Source organism: Perognathus longimembris, chromosome 15, assembly GCF_023159225.1.
Source record: "Perognathus longimembris pacificus isolate PPM17 chromosome 15, ASM2315922v1, whole genome shotgun sequence".
Classification (NCBI taxonomy): domain Eukaryota; kingdom Metazoa; phylum Chordata; class Mammalia; order Rodentia; family Heteromyidae; genus Perognathus; species Perognathus longimembris.
This window is the reverse complement of record NC_063175.1, coordinates 1916559-1924328: the sequence shown is the minus strand read 5'-3', so window position 1 is coordinate 1924328 and position 7770 is coordinate 1916559. Positions and strand designations below refer to the sequence as shown.

Sequence of the window (7770 nt, the reverse complement as noted above, 5' to 3'; positions counted from 1 at the left end):
AGGGACAATTACATCATGAGGGCTTTGATCCAGTGAATGTTTTGATTCCTTGAAGGATTCAATATGATGGCATTATTGGAAGGTAATGAAAGGAAGGAGGTGGAGCCTAGTTAGGAAAGGTCACTGGGGCATATATTAGGGGCTCCATCTTATCTTTTCTCCTTCTTGTATTCTTTTGTTCTGTTTCCTGGCTGCCGTGATGTGAACTTTTCTACTGTGCCACACCGTCCTCACCAACATGGATTGACACATGTGAAACTGTGAGCCACAATGAGTAATTCCTTCTTCCAAATTGTTTACAAGTTAAAATATTTAGTCCCGGGCTGGGAATATGGCCTAGAGGCAAGAGTGCTTGCCTCATATACATGAAGCCCTAGGTTCGATTCCCCAGCACCACATATGTAGAAAATGGCCAGAAGTGGTGCTGTGGCTCAAGTGGCAAAATGCTAGCCTTGAGCAAAAAGAAGCCAGGGACAGTATTCAGGTCCTGAGTCCAAGGCCCAGGACTGGTAAAAAAAAAAAAAATTTAGTCCCAGGAATGGAAAATAACTAATAGATTATATATGACACAAGCCATGTTCTTCTTTTATGTTTTTATTAACCTCAGTTTAGAAACATGGAATTGGAGATGTTCACTGAGCCTGAAAACACAAACAACAAAAATAAGAAGATAGAAAGTACAGTAGGGAATATGATTTCATAAAATTAGTGTGTTAGTGAACTTTCACTTTCCATTTAATTGAAGAGTTTGAGAAGTATTGGTATGAGTTCTGCTTTGAAGTGCTTATAGAATTCCACTGTGAATCCATCTGGACATGGGCTTTTGTTGGATAGGAGATCTCTTATTGTTGCCTCTATTTCATTACTTCATATGAGTGTGTTTAGTTGGTTTAAAATTTCTTTGTTAAGTTTGGGCATATCAATTTTTGCTAGAAATTCATCCATTTATTCTAATTTCTTGAATTTGTGAGCATATAGGTTAGCAAAATAATCCCTTATAATATTCTGAATCTTGGTTATTTCTGTCATGATGTTTCTGTTATTATCTCTGATTTTGTTTATTTGGGTGTACTCTTTGTCTTGGGGTAAGATTTGCTAAGGGTCTGTCAATTTTGTTAATTTTATCAAAGAAGCAACTCTTCATTCTGTTGATTCTATGGGGTTTTTTTTTTAACTGTAATTCACTTAATTATGATTTAATTTTAATAATTTGCTTCCATCTATTGGCTTGGGGTTTGGTTTGTTGCCTTATTTCAAGGAGCTTCAGGTACATCATTAAGTTGTTGGATTAAGATTTCTCCAATTTGTTGATGTAGGTGCTCAGAGCTATAAATTTTCCTCTGAGTACTGCCTTTTCTGTGTCCCAAAGCAGCTGGTATTTTGTGTGCTTGTTTTGGTTAAATACCATAAACAATTGAATTTCCATTCTGAGTTCATCAATGACTCACTGGCAGTTCAACACTGTGTTGTTCAGTCTCCACGACTTGCAGGATTTTATATGGTAGCTTTTAGTGTTGAGCTCTAATTTTATTCCATTGTGGTCTGAGAGAATGCAGGGAATGATTTTAATATTTCTGAATTTGTACAGATTTGCTTTGTGCCCTAAAATGTGATCTGTTTTGGATAATGTCCTATGTGCTTCCAAGAAGATGTATATTCTGGTGTTGCTGGGTAGAATATTCTGTAGATGTCAGTTAAGTCTAGTTGACCTCTGCAGTTGTTTAGTTCTGAGGTTTCTTTGCTCCGTTTTTGGTGTGTTTATCTATCCAGAGGTGACTGTGGTGTGTTAAAGTCTCCAACAATCAATGTGTTTGAATCTATGTATGTTTTTAGAGTCAGTAGTGTTTGTTCGATGAAGTTGGGTGCTCCAGAATTTAGTGTATAGATATTTAGGATGGTTATATCCTCCTGTAGGAGAGATCTCTTTATTAGTATGTAATAACATTATGTTACTCTTCTTACTGATTTTAATTTGAAGTCAAATTTATTGGATACTACAATTGCAACTTCAGCCTTTTTATGTGGGCTGTATGCTTAATAGATTTTATTCCAGCAGTTCAATTTCAGAATATGTTTGCTTTGGGTCAAGATGTGTCTCTTGAAGACAGCAAAAAGATGGATCTTGATTTTTGATCCAACTGGTCAGTCTGTTATTTAAGTGGAGAGTTAAGTCCGTTAATATTGAGAATTAGGATTGAAAGGTGTTTATTAGTTCCTTTCATTATATCTATCTTTTTAAGGGCTATGCATTTTCAATTCTTGCTCTAATAACATGGTTTTCTATTTAGGGTCCTATTCTCTGCCAGTTTCATGTGTTGTTGTTTTTTCAATGTGTAGAACATCTTTGAGAATTTTCTATAATGCCAGTATAGTGGAGTTATATTGTTTCCGTTTTTCCTTGCTGTGGAAGGTTTTCATTTGACCCTCAGCTGAATAAGAGCTCAGCTGAGTACACTATTCTTGGTTGGTATTTATTTTTCTTTAGGGTGTGGCATACCTCATTCCAGGCTCTCCTTTCTTTCATGGTCTCTGCTGAAAAATCTGGAGTAATTCTGATTGGTTTTCCTTTATATGTGATTGTTCTCTCCCTGGCAGCTTTAAGGATTCTTGGTCTCTATTGATCCTGTATGGATTACAATGTGTTGGTGGGATGTCCTATTCTGGTCTTGTCTAGTCTGTCTGGGGTACTAAAAGCTTCTTGTATCTGTGTGGGCCTATCCTTCTGGATCTTTGGGAAGTTCTCTGCTTGTATTCTGTTAAACAAATGTCCTATTCCATTAATTTCCTCCTCTAGGTTCTCCTCAATACCTATTAGCTTTAAATTGGGCTTCCTGATTGTGTCTTGGAGCTCCTGAACTGAACTCTCTTGCTTTTTTTATTTTGAGCTATTTTTTGTCCTTTCTCCATAAAGTCTAGACTATCTTCAGTTCCAGAGGTTGGATCCTCTACATCATCTAATCTGCTTTCGAGACTTTCTACTTTGTTTTTCATCTCCCTTCCTTCTAATTGGTCATGCTTTCTGGCATCCATCTGTCCACTATAGTTTTCTTTTAGGTCCTGTATGGACTTCTTTACTTCATTAACTTGATTCTGAGTATTCATTCTCTTTCTCCTTATGGGGCTTATGGGACTTTTAGATTATATATTTGGGTGAAATGGACAGTGTTTATTTTTCCACACCTAGCTTACTTTACTTTACACTATGGGTCTGCCCATGCTGTTGTCACTGATAGGACTATGTTGTTTTCAAAGCTCAATAGTATTCCACATTTTCTTTCTTATATATTCATCCATTGATAGACAGCTGGATCATATGTTCTACTTTTAATTTTTTGAGAAACATCCATATTGTTGGCCATAGTGGCTAAACTGGTTTGCATTTCTACCAATAGTCTTTCTCCATGTCCTCAATAACTCTTGTTATAGCTTGTCTTTTTGAAGATATTGTAGTGCTGTGCAATGATAATATAACTGGTAGTTTTTATTTGCAGATTCATCATAACTCAATAGCAAAGAAGAAAATATTTCCATTTTTAATGGATCTATTTTTGTTTGTTTGTTTACTGGTTCTGGGGCTTGAACTCTGGGCATGGACACTATCCCTCAGCTCCTTTTTCTCAAGGCTAGTGCTCTACCACTTGAGCCACAGTGCCAAACTGGGATTTTCTGGGATTAATTGAAGATAAGTGTCTCATGGACTTTCCTGCCTAGGCTGACTTTGAACCACAATCTTTAGATCTCAGCCTCCTGAGTAGCTAGTATTACAGTTGGGAGCCACCAGCATCCAGCTACACATGCTTTTAATATCTCTCCCTGGACAAGAGAGATAGATCCATTGATTTTTAAGTATAACATAAAAACAATCAGAAATACAAATTTAAAAAAAGCTATGAATTCTAGTTCCAGCCTTGAACTGGGGGAGTAAGAGAAAAAAAAGACATATCTAAGAGAATACAGAGCACTTTTGACAAAAACTAAATCATAAAGCATGTCAGCTGCTCTAAAAGTGTCAATCCTAGATAAAACTGGGATTTTTACCAGACACCAGTGGCTCATGGCTATAATTCTAACTACACAGGAGGCTGAGATCTGAATATTGTTATTCAAAACCAGCCTAGGCAGAAAAAAGTCTAAGACTTTATTTCTAATTAGCCATCAAAACCAAACTAGTGTTATGGCTGAAGTAGTTGAGAGGCAGCCGTAATCTACGTTCAAGATCTGTCTTGTAAGTCATATGCCACAATCTAGGTAGAAGGGGAAAGTCAGAGATTGCCTCTTTCTGCTGTGTTTACACATGCCAAGATGCTAGGTTTCAGAGCAGCATGTGCCTAATCATGCAGTGGTCACCTCATGTTAATGTAGCACCCATGGGCTTAGGAGGTAAATCCCTCACAATCACATTTAGCTGCAAATGAACATGTAATGTATGGAATATTATTTCAAGTTGAGTATCCCTTATCCAAAATGTTTGGGAGCAAAAGTGTTTCAGATTTCAGAAGTCTTCATATTTTTGGAATATTTGCATAGATTTTTTTTACCAGTCACATATCCCTAATCTGAAAATCAGATTTCTAAAAATTTCCAGCATCTGAAACATTTTACTTTTCATGTCAACCTCCCCAAAGTTTTGGATTATAGGGCACTTTGGAGATCTTATTTTCAGGTTAAGGATGTGTGATGTCTACATTACCTTCCAAATGGACTCAGGTAATTCATAATTTATCAAAATAGGACCCACAATAAATTTTTTCTATTTAGGTTACCCTTGTACCATCTGTTAAGATAATTTTCTGAAAAAAATCATAATTCATATTGACTAAAAAAACTTGTTCTTTGAATACATTTGTTAGGCCATTTTGAACCCGCTTTGTGACTAAGCTTTGTCTTTGGGCTTTGTCTGGGTTTGCTTAGCTGTTTTAATAAAACTTCTGTTAATTGTTTAGCTGTGTAACAAAGCCTTACAGACAGGTGCAAACAGTAAATCCTCTTTTGCAACCCAGGACTCATTGTTGAATATGAGATTTTGGTACATGTAAGAAGGAATATGATTCCTACAACAGTTGGCAATGTGGGGTTTGTTAACTCACACAGGTTGGCTCTGAATAAAGTTGATATAAAAGCTAAAAAAAAAAACTTCTGTTAAGCCAATATAGATTCCTCCCAACATTAATAGCTGAATACCCTGACCCAATTTCTCATCCTGAAACACTCCACAGAAGATATTTCATCACCCTGGCCTGCCATTGACAAGAATCCTATTAGGTCACTTTCATAAGAATCGCCCATTCTCTTGGGTGACTCCTCTTAGTAATCCATCTACCAACGTCAACTCCAACAATGTGGCCTTGGCTATAAATCCTTACTTTTTTGCATGTTTTATGTAGAGTTGAAGCTGATCGCCCCCCTCCCCATTAAAACAGCTTTGGCACCTACTGTGAGAGTCCTGAATAAGGACTTCCTCACCATCTTCCCAAATCACCAAATAACAAACATACAGATGTAACAAGAATGTGTACTGATGACTGCATTTTCCTCATGTGATGGGAGGGAAGTTTAGAGGGAAAGTTAACACAGCACAAGTTCATATAAAGAAACCTGGACATAAATTTAAAATGGAGACAAGGGGTTTTCCTTGTTAAAGAGTCTGCGAAAATCATTAGACCAGCATTTGCAAATATATCATCTGTCATCTACAACTTGGAGTTACAAAATAACTTGGAGACAATGAAAGGGCTAATATGAGACACCAGGAAGGGGATGCTACTGAGAGAAGGACTTTTTCCAATGAAGGACAAATCTTGTTTTCTATTCATGCCATTCTAGAAAATCTCAAAATTTTTAGTCCATGAGCCACAGCCCATCTCTTTTTATATTGTTGTATTTATTGGTGGTTAAGGTCTCCTTAATATTTACATTGTCTCATGGAAGATATTGTCCTGTAGTTCCATTTTTTTTCAAGGGATGGTTACATGTACTAGGAATGCTAGACCTAGCTACCTCTCCAACCTTGGCTTGTATTCAATGCCATGCAAGGTATCCATCCATATATGTATGTATGTGTGTGTGTGTGTGTGTGTGTGTGTGTGTGTGTGCATTTATTTGAATCAAGAATTTGTATTAAAGTGATGGAGATTTAAACCAGGGTCTATAAGATTATCTTCATCTTCATCATACGGCATTCACAAGCAGGCCAGTTACATTATTAAACAAGTATATAGCAGTTATATTTTTCAAAAATGACTTGTAAAAAATACCTTTATATCCTCTTTCTACTCTTGCACAGTGATATGGGTTTTTGCCCTCCCTTAAAGCTAAAATTCTATTGTAACTGTCTTAGCTAACTAAATAATGTTGAAGTGATTGGATGTGCTGTCTACTTGGTGCTTTCACTACCCCTTACCTGTTCTCCCTCCCTCCTGCTCCCCCTCTCCCTTTATTCCCCCCTCTCCATCAGGCTGCTTGTTCTCAGAACCCAACCTCCATGTTATAAGAAATCCATCAGCCTTAGCTGAGGTCCTATCTGGTAGTCAGCATCAAACAGTAGTCTCCAAGTCTCCAAGATGCCTGTAGCCAGCCCTGTCTGATAGCCACTACACAAAGGAATCCCAGTGATCTCTGACTATCTATAACTGATCATCTCCCAGAACCTTGAAAAAAGGTAACAGTAAATAATGCTCTTTTTTTTCTGCCACTGTATTTGGGCTAGCTGTGAAAATGGAGAAGGAGTACTGTGGACAGGCATTCTAGTAGCAGTTTAGGATTTCCTGGGGAAAAGGGGCAGCTTCCACAGTTGTAAACTCCTAATTGCTTTTACCAATAGCATTTCAAACTGTGAACTACTACATAGTGATTGTGCTTGCTATTGTAATGCCTATGATCTGACATCATATCTGGTCCACAGAAGGTACAAAAATAGTATTTTTGTTACTATATGAACAATGAGAGCTGTGTGGGGATTCTTCTCCATTTGGCCTGATGGGGCCATCAGGCATTAATGACTGTTAATGATAGGCAGAAATTGTAATTTGAGAGTTGGTTGTTAGGATTTTGTTTCTTCACCTTGAAAATAAAAAAACAATTATTAGTGGTATCTGAATGAGATTATTTCAAAAAGTACCCATTTAAAAATCCAGATTTACAGTGTAATAAATTCTAGCATAATGGCCACAAATTTTAGTATATTTTTTATATTCCTGCAGTCATTTATTGTAATCATTAGTGTCAGATGTCTTGATCATTAAAAAAGAAAGCAAGAGAAAATGAAAGCATTTGATTGCCCCATTTAGGTTTGAATGTTTATGCATGCACCACAAATTTATGTAATAATACTGGAATAATACTGGAAGAAATAATACTGGAAGAAAATGTGAAACCATAATAGCTGCTGCTGCAACACAGTTTTCTAAAAGCTTATTTCTATGGTATATTATTTATACCATATAAGGCTTTGAAACCCTTGGACATATGTGTACTTTCTTATATGTTAATTGAATTAATGTTTTAAATATTATTATAGTAATTAATAATAATTGTATATCTATTTGCCTAAGAGTTCTAAGGCCTAATGTTTTGAACCAGTAGATGGTTCCAGGAACACAGGCACAACCAGACCCTGGGAGTTTCATATGCCAGTGCATATTAAGATTTCCCCTTCCCAGGAATTCTTACATTCTCAGCAAATACTGTCCAGCCAAGGGGGAGGAGAGAGATACAAAACAAACTGCAACTCAACATAGCCCTGGGATCCCACTTCACCACACGTACTTCTGC

The 7770-nt window shown here is 36.8% G+C and overlaps 1 non-coding gene across 1 annotated transcript; it reads left to right on the top strand.

Annotated features, from left to right (window-relative positions):
• The first annotated feature begins 4923 nt into the window (after positions 1–4923).
• Positions 4924–5047, top strand: LOC125364356. Its single transcript, XR_007213509.1, has one exon. It is a non-coding gene; the product is annotated as a small nucleolar RNA SNORA40 (small nucleolar RNA).
• The last annotated feature ends 2723 nt before the right edge of the window (positions 5048–7770 follow it).